The 12,897-nt window shown below is 38.6% G+C and overlaps 1 pseudogene; it reads right to left on the reverse strand.

Moving 5' to 3' along the window:
- Window positions 1-635: 635 nt before the first annotated feature.
- Window positions 636-5,152, reverse strand: LOC102502001 (mitochondrial import inner membrane translocase subunit TIM14 pseudogene; annotated as a pseudogene).
- Between the last annotated feature and the right edge of the window lie 7,745 nt (window positions 5,153-12,897).

The raw sequence follows: 12,897 nt of genomic DNA on the forward strand, positions 1-12,897 counted from the left end.
GGACACATTAAATGCCTTAAAAAATTGGAATTCTGGTGGAATGTCAGTCTTCCTGGAACACTCCACTACTGCCAGTTAGGAAACCCGGAGGAGATTACCAGCCAGTACAAGATCTCTGTGCTGTAAACAATGCCGCTGTAACCCTCCACTCTGTAATGTCAAAACCCTACACAGTCCTGAACCTCCTGCTACATCAAGCCATTTTGTTTACATGATTGGACTTCAAGGATGCCTTCTGTCTCTGTCTTTTAAGAGCCAGCTCCCGTATGTCTTCGAATGGGAAGAAGGTTCCTGATGCTGTTGTGACTCTGATGAATGGTAGAGGCTGTAGGTGGTTGATGGGGGCAAGGACAGCTCAGAACCAGGAGTTACTATGCAAGAATCCACACACATGGCTGGAGATGGAGTACATGCTAAACCCTCTTGCCTTCCATGCCTGAATTGCCCGATCATAACTGCAAAGAGGCCATTTGTGAAGTCTGTTTAAGTAGACTAGACCTGTCAGACAAGCTCTTCTTGGACCAGATTCAACACTCTTACTGGATGACAGCAGTTATGTATAGGATGAACAATGGGAAGCCGGGTATGTGGTGACTACAGAGGCTGGTCAGTTCAGTGCACTGAACTATGGACACTCATCCAGGCCCTAAAATATGACACCGATCTAAATAGAGAGGGTTGGCGGAAGCTACAAAATGGGTGACTATTTGTTCCACATATTCTGGCTCATAAAGTTGGTGCTTCAGTATCATGAATTGACACACTGGGGACTGTTTTCTGCAACTCCGTGTAACCATGTCAGTAGAAGATGTGAAACCTGTGCCAGGAACAATGCCCATCAGTGTTATATTCTGATCAGTGAGAAATAAGAAGACATCCAGTCATAGCCAAATTATAGGAGTCTTTATTAGCTGGGGACTGTGAGAGGACTTGAGTCACTCCAAAACCTTGCAGCCCCAAAGCAGAGGGGAGGAAGGTTTATAAAGGCAAAAATGGCAGAGGCAAAAAATCCCACAAACCTAAAAAACTACACGCCTTGAGTTATATGAGAATGGTTTACAAAAACCGAAAAAGCGAATTATCAGGAAGGACAATTATAATTGGCTGGTGATAAATATTAGGTTAGGAAGACAGAGATGGATGGCAGTATGCACTTGATGATGATAAGCATTCTGTGAGGAATTTTAGAAGGCACATATGGGACAGGTTACAGGGAAAGGAAAATGGTGGCAGAGTCATATTCAATATGGAGATGCTCATGCTTCATTACTCATTTCTCTTTTTTTCCCCAATTCTTTATTTATTTAATTCCATTTGTTGTTACTATTTTTTTTTTATTCAACCAGACAGAGACAGAAAGAGAGAGAGAGAGAGAAAGGGAAAGTGAAAAAGCAAGCCGGCAGGCATGTCTGGGACTTGAACTATTGTCAGTCATGTGAGAATCCAGTACCTTTAGCCACCACACCACCTGCACCCCCCCCCCACTTCTCTTTGTTTTATTTTTTTTTCACACTTCTCTTTTATGGGGATCAAATCATTGATTCCTCAGTATCAGCTAGGGGGAGGGGGTGATAGTCTCCTCTAAGAGGTTTAACTGAATTTAAGTGCAGTAAAGTCCAGTTTGAACTGACAGGCTGATTTCATGGTCTGCAGCTGTTAGGCATCACTATTCATATGCAAGAGTGTCTGGTCAGACTGGCTTTGGCCAATATGTGTGGTATGCAGCTGCTGGGCTCAGTCCTTTACAGGGAGTTTGTGATATGGTACTTCCTGAGACGATGCAAACAGTTCACAGAAGCAGAAAAGCATTTGGTTAGGTACTTATGCAAATAACAAAATTTTTCACAAAACAGAAACCAAGGCCCAAAGTCAAAATTAGAAGCATGGTTAATAGAGGACCTAACAGGAGCAAGAGCCAAGGAGCCTACTTTAGATCAGAGGATGATACAATCTTTCATAGGTCAATGGGAGGCTGTCTTTTTCTGGCTATCTGGTCACTGAGTCCCTTTTTCAACTGCTTGGGAGGCACTGATAAGAAAACTTTTTACATGACTAAGAGACTCTCCTGAGCTAAAGGCAAGGAAGTGCAATGAGATTGCCCACACATAACAGATAGAAAAATGCTAATAGGAGGAGTTTTTTGGTACTATTTTTAATTCATTAGAGTTTGACAGACTTATAGCAAAAACTAAAGTAATTACAACAAGGAGGGTTATGCTTAAGGGATTATTACAAGTGGTCTGGGAGCATTCAGGACAGTCCATGCATGTTTTTCCAGGAGCTGTATCCTCAGTCTTCTGCCATGTGTAGATTGGTCAGCTTCCAGAGTGACCAAAGCAGGTTCTTTAAGTTTTCACCATGTGCATACTAGTCAGCCTCTGAAGTGACTAGAGTAGGGTTGTTGCTTCCTTGTTTTCTGAAGTATTATTCCGAGGGGCTCCCCTGGATGATCTTTTTGGACTAAGGCCCTGGTGAGTCTGTGGAAGCAGTCCTCTTGGCTTCGGTGTGACAGATCCACAAGGTAACTTTAACAGTGTCAAGAGTAACCAGTACAACTATGCGAGGCCCCATTCAGCATAGTTAGAGGGGATCCTCTCTTTTAGGTGTTTTATTGTATATAGCATTTACAGATAACTGTTTGACTTACGACTGATGGCATTATATTAGTACAATTAGCTTTAGAACACTAATTTGATTAATGTTTTGCATTTTTTAGACTCTTGTAACTCAAACCGTTAACAATTAGCTTTAGATCTATTAGTTTTTGTCCCCTTTTTTGGGAAATAGCCATTTTACCTAAGACAAAAACTTTACTACACAAAATTCTTTTTATATTAAAACCTTTTTTGTTAACTCCTTCTATTAGAAATACATTTTTACAGCTGTAACCCTTTTTTATTATTTATATTATCTTTGTTTTTATTTTTATAATGTTGTAGAATGCCACTGAATGAACGACCACCAAAGCCAGATTAAGTTTAAAGGTAATCTTTATTAGCTAGCCAGGGACTACAGCCTGAGGCTCAGAGGGTGAGAGTTAGAACTGCAGACCCAACCTAAGTTTAAGTAGTCTTTTTATAGGCGGTCAGTTACCAGGGATTTCTAAGCAAGCAGTTACAGAAGCTGAATCAAGCAGGTTAATTATTTCTGAGGGGAGTGGGGTTTCCATGGAAGCAGTTACATTGCTGAACGAGAGTTAGCAAAGACAGTAGCAGGTATAGGATGTCGTCCCGGATGTGGTTTTCTGTATGGCTAGCACAAGCTATTTTCTCATGAGAAGAGCAAGCACATTTACAGAAGCAGACAGCCACGTTAGGGTAAGGGAACAAAATGGACAAATAGTTGTTCACATGAAAGATCTAATATGTGACCTTCCACAGTAAGTTTAATTTTAAAAATTACCTTAATTTAACAGATAAGTTTAATTGCAAACATTTATTCTATTTACACTTACCTAATTTTTGTCTAACCATTGTTTTAAGTTATTTATGAAAAGAAGGCCATTTATTTAAGGTGTTTTTAAAGGTCCTAGTTATATGTTCTACCTGCCCTAAGCTTTGGGGTCAATAGACAGAATGAAGTTTTCAATTTATATTCAAGATTTTTTCAAAATGTCTTGGGAAATCTTGGCCATGAAGGTGGGTCCATTATCAGACCCAAAATTATAGGCAAACTGAACCAGGGGTTGAGCTCCTGGATTAGTCTTCTTGTAACAATGGTGATTGCTTCTGATCTTGTTGGGAATGCTTCAGCCTGCTCTAAAAAAGTGTCCATACATACTAGCAGATATTTGTAGCCCTGTGCTGGAGGTCTGATTTCTGTAAAATCTTTTTCCAGTGCTCCCAGGAGTAGTTTCCCAGGATCAGATTTCTTTCTTTCTTTGTTTTTCATTATGCAAACTAGTTTTTAATGTATGAGATAAGAATTTTTAAATTCACAATCATGAAATTCACCATTAAATGCAAGGTTCCAAATAGCTGCTCTGCTTATATACACCTTGAACAACTTTTCCTCCCAATATGTTGTATGCTAATTCCATCATAACATTTATTGCATATTTTAATTATTAGTTTGTATATCTCCCATTAGCCTACAGGCTCCTTGAGAGCAAGGGTTGTCTTCACTCTGCCTTTTTTTTTTTTTTGAAATAATTATTTATTTAATTTCATTTATTCTTTTTTTTATTTTTTTATTTTTTATTATCTTCATAATCTTTATATTACATTGGATTACATTTCACTCTGCCTTTAAAAAGTATGCACAGGTACCAGATTACTTACTTAATGAGCAATATGTCTATTCAAATGATAAGCATTCGTCCATAGTTACTGAAAATTGCTAAACATTCTAAATGAATCTATTGTTTATTTAAAATCCTCAAATGTAATCAAATGTATACCAAGACTGACTTAGCTTGTGTCAAGTCATTTTTAAGAATTGTAGCTCTGGGAACCAGCAGTTAGCGTAATGGCTATGTTGCTGGACTCCCACGTAGTCGACCGCAGTTCGCGTCCCGGACCTGGTGGCTTAAAACTCACGCCGGGCGCGTGTGCGTGCGTGCCCAAGATCCCGAGAGGAGAATGGAGGAGAAGGGATTGTGGCATGACCATCCCCCCTGGGGAGTGATTTCTCGCTTTCTGTCTCTAATGTCTCTCTCTGTCTGTCTGGCGAGCGCATGCGTCCTATAGTGAAAATCTCTCCAAAAAAAAAAAAAAAAAAGAATTGTAGCTCTGAGGCATTTTATTGTAAAAAGCTGATACTCATATACATAAACTAATAAGAATTTACAATCATACATTAAATCATTTTTTGATTGACCTTCTAGTAAATCTTTAGCTTCATTGATTTTGGCTTCTATATAAGGAGATCCTCCTTTGTCTGGATCATTTAAAAGCATAATTCATCAATGAATGTCTCTAATTTTTTCTTTATTAGCAGTAGGGCTTACACCTAATATTAGTGTTGCTTCCTGTTTTGTCATTTGGGGTTCAAATTCACCTCTGTAATAGCCACCACTGAAGGCAGATTTCGGTAGACTTCAAAAAGCTTGTTTTACTTACAGCTCCATATGCATCATGGCTTACAAAACACAACAACCTGTAAATCCAACAGCAGCAATAGTCAGTCCAACTGCTACCACTGTACTGGCCATGGCTCCAGTTTGGCTTCCCTGCCTCCATTGTGAGTGCAGTTCATACCAGCCCTGAACCCAGGATCAGATTTCTAAGGGAGTCTTGTCTGAAGGTTTAGCATTCACCTGTGTGCAAGCAATGTATTTTGAGACAACACTATTAATAAGGCTATCTAGATTAGGCACAAAGTATTTTTCTCTAGCCAGCTCAGCAAGCTTTGCTTTTTCCTGGTGGGTAATTTGATGTATTTTATTTATGATGACTTGCCCAAGGACCTCGGGGATTATTGGCCTGCCTTCTGGTAACCGCAACCATCTTTTGGGTCCTCAGTTTGTGGGCAAGGATGGGAGGACAGGGTCCAGGACAGCTAGAAGAACTTTTAGTTGTCTCTCCTCCAACTAGGTCTCATAATTTTCTTTCTTGCCACATGGTCAGCCGAACTGTTCACTATTATTTTTTTCTTATGCGTGTACTTTTTATAAACAATCTTTACCTTTGATTTAGACAGGAATTAATCTTAGTCACTTTAAGGGTTACCTGAGGCTTGTCTAGTGAGATTGTTAGGTGGCCAAGGGGGGCCTTTGGGGTTTTGGACCTCGTCAATCCTCAGTTTCAAAGGCCAATATGGTCTTTAGAAGTCCTGAGCTCCTTTTAGAGCTCAGTACATTCTGTCCCTAATGACCACACTGGAGACAAGGCCCACTGAGGGACATAAGGATACCAGTCATGGACATTGTTCAGTGCCCAGGATGCCCAAATTGGAAGCAGAGTTTCTTCTGAGGCAGAGGCTTTGATCTGGGTTTCTAGATCCTGCTCTCAGATAAGTTCCTACTCTTCAGAATTACCATGAGTGACTACTAGGTGCCATTTAAATGAGAGTTAGGTTAAGATGCCTTGCTAATTTTGTTATTTTTTTGAATTATCTAAGAACTTTTTTATATCTGTTCTGAATTGAGATCCTAAACTGGGAAATGAACTTAAATTTCTATAGATCCTGCAAAGAGGAGCAGAGTATTGCTGGGAGGGCGGAGCTCACTTTATGGGTTTTACAGGGCATCAGCCTTATTGACTATACAAAAGCCCAAGCTGGAGAATTCATTCTTAATTTAAATGTTTGTTTTTCTAACTAGACCTCTTGATCATTTAACAGAGAGGAGAGTCCAGTGGGAAAGAGGTTTAACTAAAGAGAAAAGGAGTCCAAGAAGGCAAAGGTGGGGAGAAGGCAGCTAGGAACTCTGTCCTTAACCTGTCCCAACCTACTCTTTGAGACTCTTACTCTACTAAGTTCTTGAACAGGAGTTTTCTAGCTTTCGTCCCTGATACATAAAGACCCAGTTTTTATTAAGTGCCCATGTTTATTTTTTTCTTCTCCCCCCACCTTGGGAAATACAACATTTTTTTGGAGGAGTTATTAAGTTTGTAGAAATGGATCTACATTTACCCATAGTGAGTAAAATTTTTTGATTTTAGGCAATCCTAGCTTTTAGCATATGCTAGCAGCTTATGAACATGTACAAATGAACAATAACAGCAAAAATATTTAACAACTTTTTCAATACAAAATTAAACAATCTTACTAATAGACCCTCTCGATTTTTATAAAATTTAAAGACCAACAATAGGAAGAAATAAAGCCTGTTAACAAGAAGAATTATAAGGAGGACTCAGGGGAATCCAGGCAGCAATGCTCTCATGAGCCCATGCTTAACACTGGATTTATATCCTTTTATATTAATTTTGCCTCTTTAATTCAGGTACATTGTACTGGCTACTTAGCATGCAATTTTTTCAAAAATGTCCCTGCTTTTATTTATTTTTGGCTTAACAGTTTAGAAAATCAGTTTTTTTCATAAGAAATGGAAATTTTTACCCACTTAAATGATTTAATTTTTAGGAACCTGTACTTGTAAGAGTACATCCTTTTTTATTTTCTTTGTGAATTTCCTTAAGGACATAACACCAGGAGTATAGCCATTTGCAAAAAGCTTTTAGAAAGACGTCCAACAAAGCAATTGCCCAGGGACAATAAGACTTGAACTAACTATAGTTAATGCTCTGACAAGAATCTGACAAAAAAAATTCGCTATATAGACCAGTTTAACATAATAATCAACAACATGACTGATAAATATCTTATCATAAATTTCTGAGAATCTCAAGTTATTTTGGAACACAATACATACATATATATACATATACACAAATATATAACATATTTATACATGTAACTCTAATATAAGGCCAAGAAAGTTAGAATTACTTAATTTGACAATGCTTTTCATTTTTATCCAATGTATAAAGAATAAGCCTGATTAGTTTAACATTTCCCTTTTGGATGTTTCAGAGACTCTCTGTAAACATCCAAGAGCTACTTTGAGGACAAAGACCTTAATTTAGAATTTGATTTGGGAGAAATCTTGTCAAAGACAGTGAAAAGCTTAGATACTTCAATTAACTATCAGCAGAAAATGAAAGCTAAATATTCTAAGTACCTTAGGGATGAAAAAGGTTAACTAACTGCTTGTTAGCACTAAAACTAGAGCCAGAAAAAGCTAGTCACAAATTAATTTCCCTATTAGATATTTACCATATAAAATGCAACACACGACACATAAATACTAGCTGTTTTATTAAACCAGTCATATTAAGGTAAACATAATGTTGTCTGATTAATGAAAACCCTGGACAAAATATATGTTAGAAACTGTGAAGTTTCATTGATTAAGCCTTTCCCTTTTATCATATTTGAAGCCAGCTTATTTAGTTGCCATGTGAACTTGAAATGCATTCAAGTTAATCTGTATGAACACTCTTTTTATAAATCAAATTGGATGGAATTTCTTAAGGCCTTTTATTGTCTTCCTCTCCATAACAGAGGTTTCTGTTTTGCCCTCTTTGAATCTGATCATCAGCAGGGCTCTTCTGGTGCTTTCAGGCCAGAGTATGAGTGGTTAAGTTTGCAGCTCCACAGTGACTCTGGTCAGGAGCATCTCAGATGATAAGTGGGGCAGCCTCTGGGGTGTTGCCAAGGCTTCAGCCTCTAGGCCCAGAGTGCCAGCAGCAGTGACCGAGGGGTCAGGGGTGACCCCTTGGAGGGCCAGCCCACCCTGAATGAGGGCCACTTTATTTTATAGAACCTATTGGAGTCTTCTGGGAGCCAACATAGTATCATAATCTTCTGAATATTCCTGCCTGAAGTTTGTTTGTTTTACCATACACTCTAAGGGAGTAAGCTCTCCTTGAAAATGACATTCACACAAAATGAGTCTCCCTTTTTGACAAAAAAAGGTGCTTGACAGATAAGTGTTGACAAACAAGGCACTTGGGACAAATAAAGATCAGAAATGGCTTCAAAGAAAGTAATGCCAAGTGCCCAGGGACAGAAAGATCTCTTGGACATATGAGAAAAATCCCTCCTCCCTGTGTGTCCCTTCCCTGTATTGGTGTCACAAGACAGACAAAGGGTGGTGCCCCTCCCATAGAGAGGACCATGGAGGCACCTGGCCACACCTCTTGTGGGAACTGTTGAGTGTCTCTTAGCTTTTCCAGCTGGATATAAGTCCTCTGCTTGGACTGGGACCACAGGGAAGTAGACTGTCATTCAGATCCCAGTACCATCCTGAGCCTTATGAGGTCACATGACTATCAGGTTAGAGCCCACTCATGCTCTGTAGCCAAAGCTGTGGAGCCACAAACACAGTCACATACCATTCACACACAAGAGGTTCACAAGACATTCCCTCCCACCAAGAAATATTCCTTAAAGTGAGAGTAGAGATGGAAAGGAATCATAAGAGAGAACTCAACTGGTCCGAAGAATACATCTGGAGGCCAGGAAGAAAAAGACCACTAGGTGTCCTACCTAGCCACTAGACATATCATCTAGCTCACGATTTCAGCAATATCTTAGTGGAATCAAAGTAGGAGTTCCTCTAACTGCATCCAGTTGACCCTGGAATACTCAATTGGGGGCAACTCCTGTGTCAATCCTATACTCACCAATTGACTGGTTCCAAAGAAAAAGTGAAGAGAGACAGGTAGAAAGAAAGAAGCCTCCAAAGGTCTTTTCTGGTCTTACCAGGACTCCACAATTTTGAAGGATCAGTTGGCATCTCCTGCCCATCCATCAAAACTCCTAAAAGACATCCCTGGGGCCCTGAAATGTCTCAGGTGGTCTCCCCTAGAGTACCTCAAGGAAGATGGCTCAAGTGAGGCCATCCTCCTTGGAGGCTTAACTCAGGTACCAGTAGGTAGAATCTTGCTTGGGCCTCCAAATGTTACATTCTGATCATCAAGAAATAAGAGTATATTTAGTCATAGACAAAATTATAGAAGTCTTTATTAACTGATGGCTGCAAGAGGACTTTAGTCAGTCTAAAACCTCATAGCCTCAAAGCGGAGGTGAGGAACATTTATTTATTTTTTATTTTTAAAGTTTTTTGGAGAGGTTTTTTCTTTAAGGTGCATGCACTCGCCAGAAAGAGATAGAGAGACAGAGACATAGAAAGAGAGAAATCATCCCCCAAGAAAGATGGCCACGCTGCAATCCCTTCTCCTCCATTCTCCTCTCAGAATCTTGGGCACGCATACATACACGACCCACGTGAGTTTAAACCACCGGATCGGGGACTCAAACTACATGGGAGTCTAGCGACGTAGCTACTATGCCATCTGCTGGTCCCAGAACATTTATAAAGACAGAAACCACAAAGGCAAAAAACCCCCACAAATTTATAAAAAAATCTACAAGCCTTGAATTAAGGAAGAGTGGTTTACAAAAGTTGAAAAAGCAAGTTATCAGGAAGGACAGTTGTAATTAGCAACATCTGCTGGTGATAAATATTCAGCTAGGAGGACAGAGATGGATGGCAGTGTGCATCTGCTGGTGATAAGTATTTAGTGAGGAATTTTAGGAGGCACATATGGATCAAGTTATGGGGAAAGGAAAATGGCAACAGAGTAACATTCAAAATGGAGATGCTCATGCTTCATTGGAAGCTGAACCAGTACCCTGGAGTTCAGGCTATAGGAACCTCCCCTTATGAGTATACTTTATGAAGGTTAAGCCATGGAAAAGCTACTGATGTCTGTTACAGGAATCAGCCCATGAATCTACCACACTAGAGTCAAGAGGACCGCTACCATGGATACATGCAAAGTCCCACCGTTTGATGCTTCAGAAACAAGAAATCTGCAGCCATGCTCTGTCACTCTGGAGGCTGACTAGTCAACACACAGGAGACAGCCCTGCTCTAGTCACTCCCGAGGCTGACTAGTCAAAGCATGTTGGAAGCCTGAAGAATCTATGGCCGTGCTTCAGTCACTCTGGAGGCTGACTGATTTATTCATAGCAGAAAAATCAAGGCTACATCTGTCTAAGACAATACATGAACTGTTCTGAACCTTCCCAGATAAGTTGTTACAATCCTTTCTGTAGACTTGGCTGTTACTGCCTCAGTTGACTGGAAATCAAAGGGCTGCAAGGCTGTGCTATGATGCCCTAAAGAAAACTAAGGTGATCAAAGGGGGGAATGATATGGATCCTATTTGCTAACTGCTTGTGTACAGGAAGTGTTTCTATTCCATATTTGTAGATTGACTGCAGTGAAATGTTACAAGCAGGATTGCAACTGGTTTTTTGCCACTCTTCTGGCCTGCAATATCCTTGACCCAGACTATATAACCCCTGTAACTTCCACAAGTAGAGGCCCAGGCTTGAGAGCATGAACTCTACCAGGACTGCTGGTGGTTTTAAAACCTACGTTCTCAAAAAAAAAAAAAAAAAAAAAAAAAAAAAACCAATACCCTATAGTTAAATGTACAACTATTAAATGTAAATAAGAAATTATAAAGTAAAATAGAAGAAACTACTGACAATATCTGTCAGGAAAAGATAAAGTTTTTGAATGAAGAAAACCGGGCTAGGAATGGAGCTATGTGTAAAAGTATGACTGGCCATGTGACTTGATTCCTTGGCAGCAACTTCAGAGACTGCAGTACATTGTGTAAGTGTGATGGGAGAGCAGCTCTCTCCCAGGAGGACTGCAAAGTATGTCTTGTAATTGCTTATTATCAGGCCAAAAAATCATACATGTCCTGGGAGCATGCATCATTACATATTTTTAGTTTGTGGGTGCATGTGTTATTGTTATTATTATTTTTAGTGATTATTTTAGGGCTTTCCATATAGACCTACACTTTTCAGAATTAGCTTCAAATTTATACTAACCCAATTCCAGTTAGATACAGAAATGTTATTTCTATATAACTAAGCATCCTTTACCTTATTTCTTTCATATTTTAATTATGCATATTACGAATATAAATGTTACAAATGAAACAATACAGTGTTATAATTGTTACTTTATATAATTTTATGTTTCATAAAGAATCTGAGAGGGCCAGCCTATAGGCTAATGGTTAAGGGAGCTGAATCCCATCTGGCTAACTACAGTTGCAATCCCAGTCCTGAGAGCTTGAAAAACATGACAAGCATGTATGCATGTGTCCCCAAAAACCTGGCAGGATGGAGAAATGGAGAAGGATTGTGGCATGATCACATTCCACTGAGGGTGCTTTATCCTTCTGCCTTTCTCGCTTCTCTCTTTCTTTCAAGTGCATGTACCTTCCAGCAATTAAAAAATAAATCTGAGAGAAGAAAGGAGAAAATGTATATATTTCTAGCTTTGGTTATATTTATATTCTTATTTATTATAGCTGTTTCTTTTAATTTGTTCCTGTGAATTCAAGATATCATGTGGATTCATTTCCTTAGCTCAGTACAGCTTTGTTCATACCTACCACTTTTGTGTTGTTATATTACACTTCTGTATGTGATAAGCCAAACTATTACATATATACTATATTATATAATTTATGTTAAAATAGATTAGGAGAAGAGAAAAGAGTAAATATGCATTTATTTAGTCTTTTATAATTGCATACTTTCTGAAGTTTCTTTTACTTGTATATATTCAAATTATAATCTGAGGTCACACACTCTCAGCCTGAAAAATTCATTTTAGTTCATTTCTGTTTTGTTTTGTTTTTGTTTTTGTATGGCAGGTGGGCTAGCAAAAGATTTTGTAAGTTATTATTTTTCTGTAATATGTTTATTTTATCTTCTTTTTTGAAAGACAGCTTTGCCAGTTATAGAATTCTTTTTTATTTATTTTTTAATTCTTCTATCAGTGAGAGAAAGAGAGATAGGCACCCACAACAGTGTCTTTGTGTCATAATCCACCCACAGCCTCAAGCATCTCTAGACCAGGGAAGTGTTTATATATGAATCTGGAACATTCCCATGTGAGTAAGCCTCATAGAGCATTGTATTTTTCACCATTTAGCCCTTGAATATAAAATTCGTGGTTAACAGCTCTTTCTTTCTTTGACCATATTATCCAACTGCCTTCTGACCTCTATTGTTTCTGTTGGGAAGTAATCTGTTAATCTTATTGGGGTTCCCTTGTAAGTGATAAATTGTTTTTTCTTGCTGTTTTCGAATTTTCTCCTAGACTTTGGATTTCACCAATTTTACTATGTCTGTTTGGTATCTCTTTTAATGTATCCTAATTTGAGTAAGTTGAGTTTGTTGGATATGTAGATTAATGTTTTTTTACCACATTTGGGAGAATTTTCATGATTATTTTCCCACATATATTTTCTTACTCTTACTTCTTCTTTCCAGCACTCCCATTACATATTTATTGGTACACTTTGTCTCACATTTTTCTGAGACTGTGTTCATTTATGTTTCTTCTTTTTT

The sequence above is a fragment of the Tupaia chinensis genome, unplaced genomic scaffold, assembly GCF_000334495.1.
Source record: "Tupaia chinensis unplaced genomic scaffold, TupChi_1.0 Scaffold150128_1, whole genome shotgun sequence".
Lineage (NCBI taxonomy): Eukaryota > Metazoa > Chordata > Mammalia > Scandentia > Tupaiidae > Tupaia > Tupaia belangeri.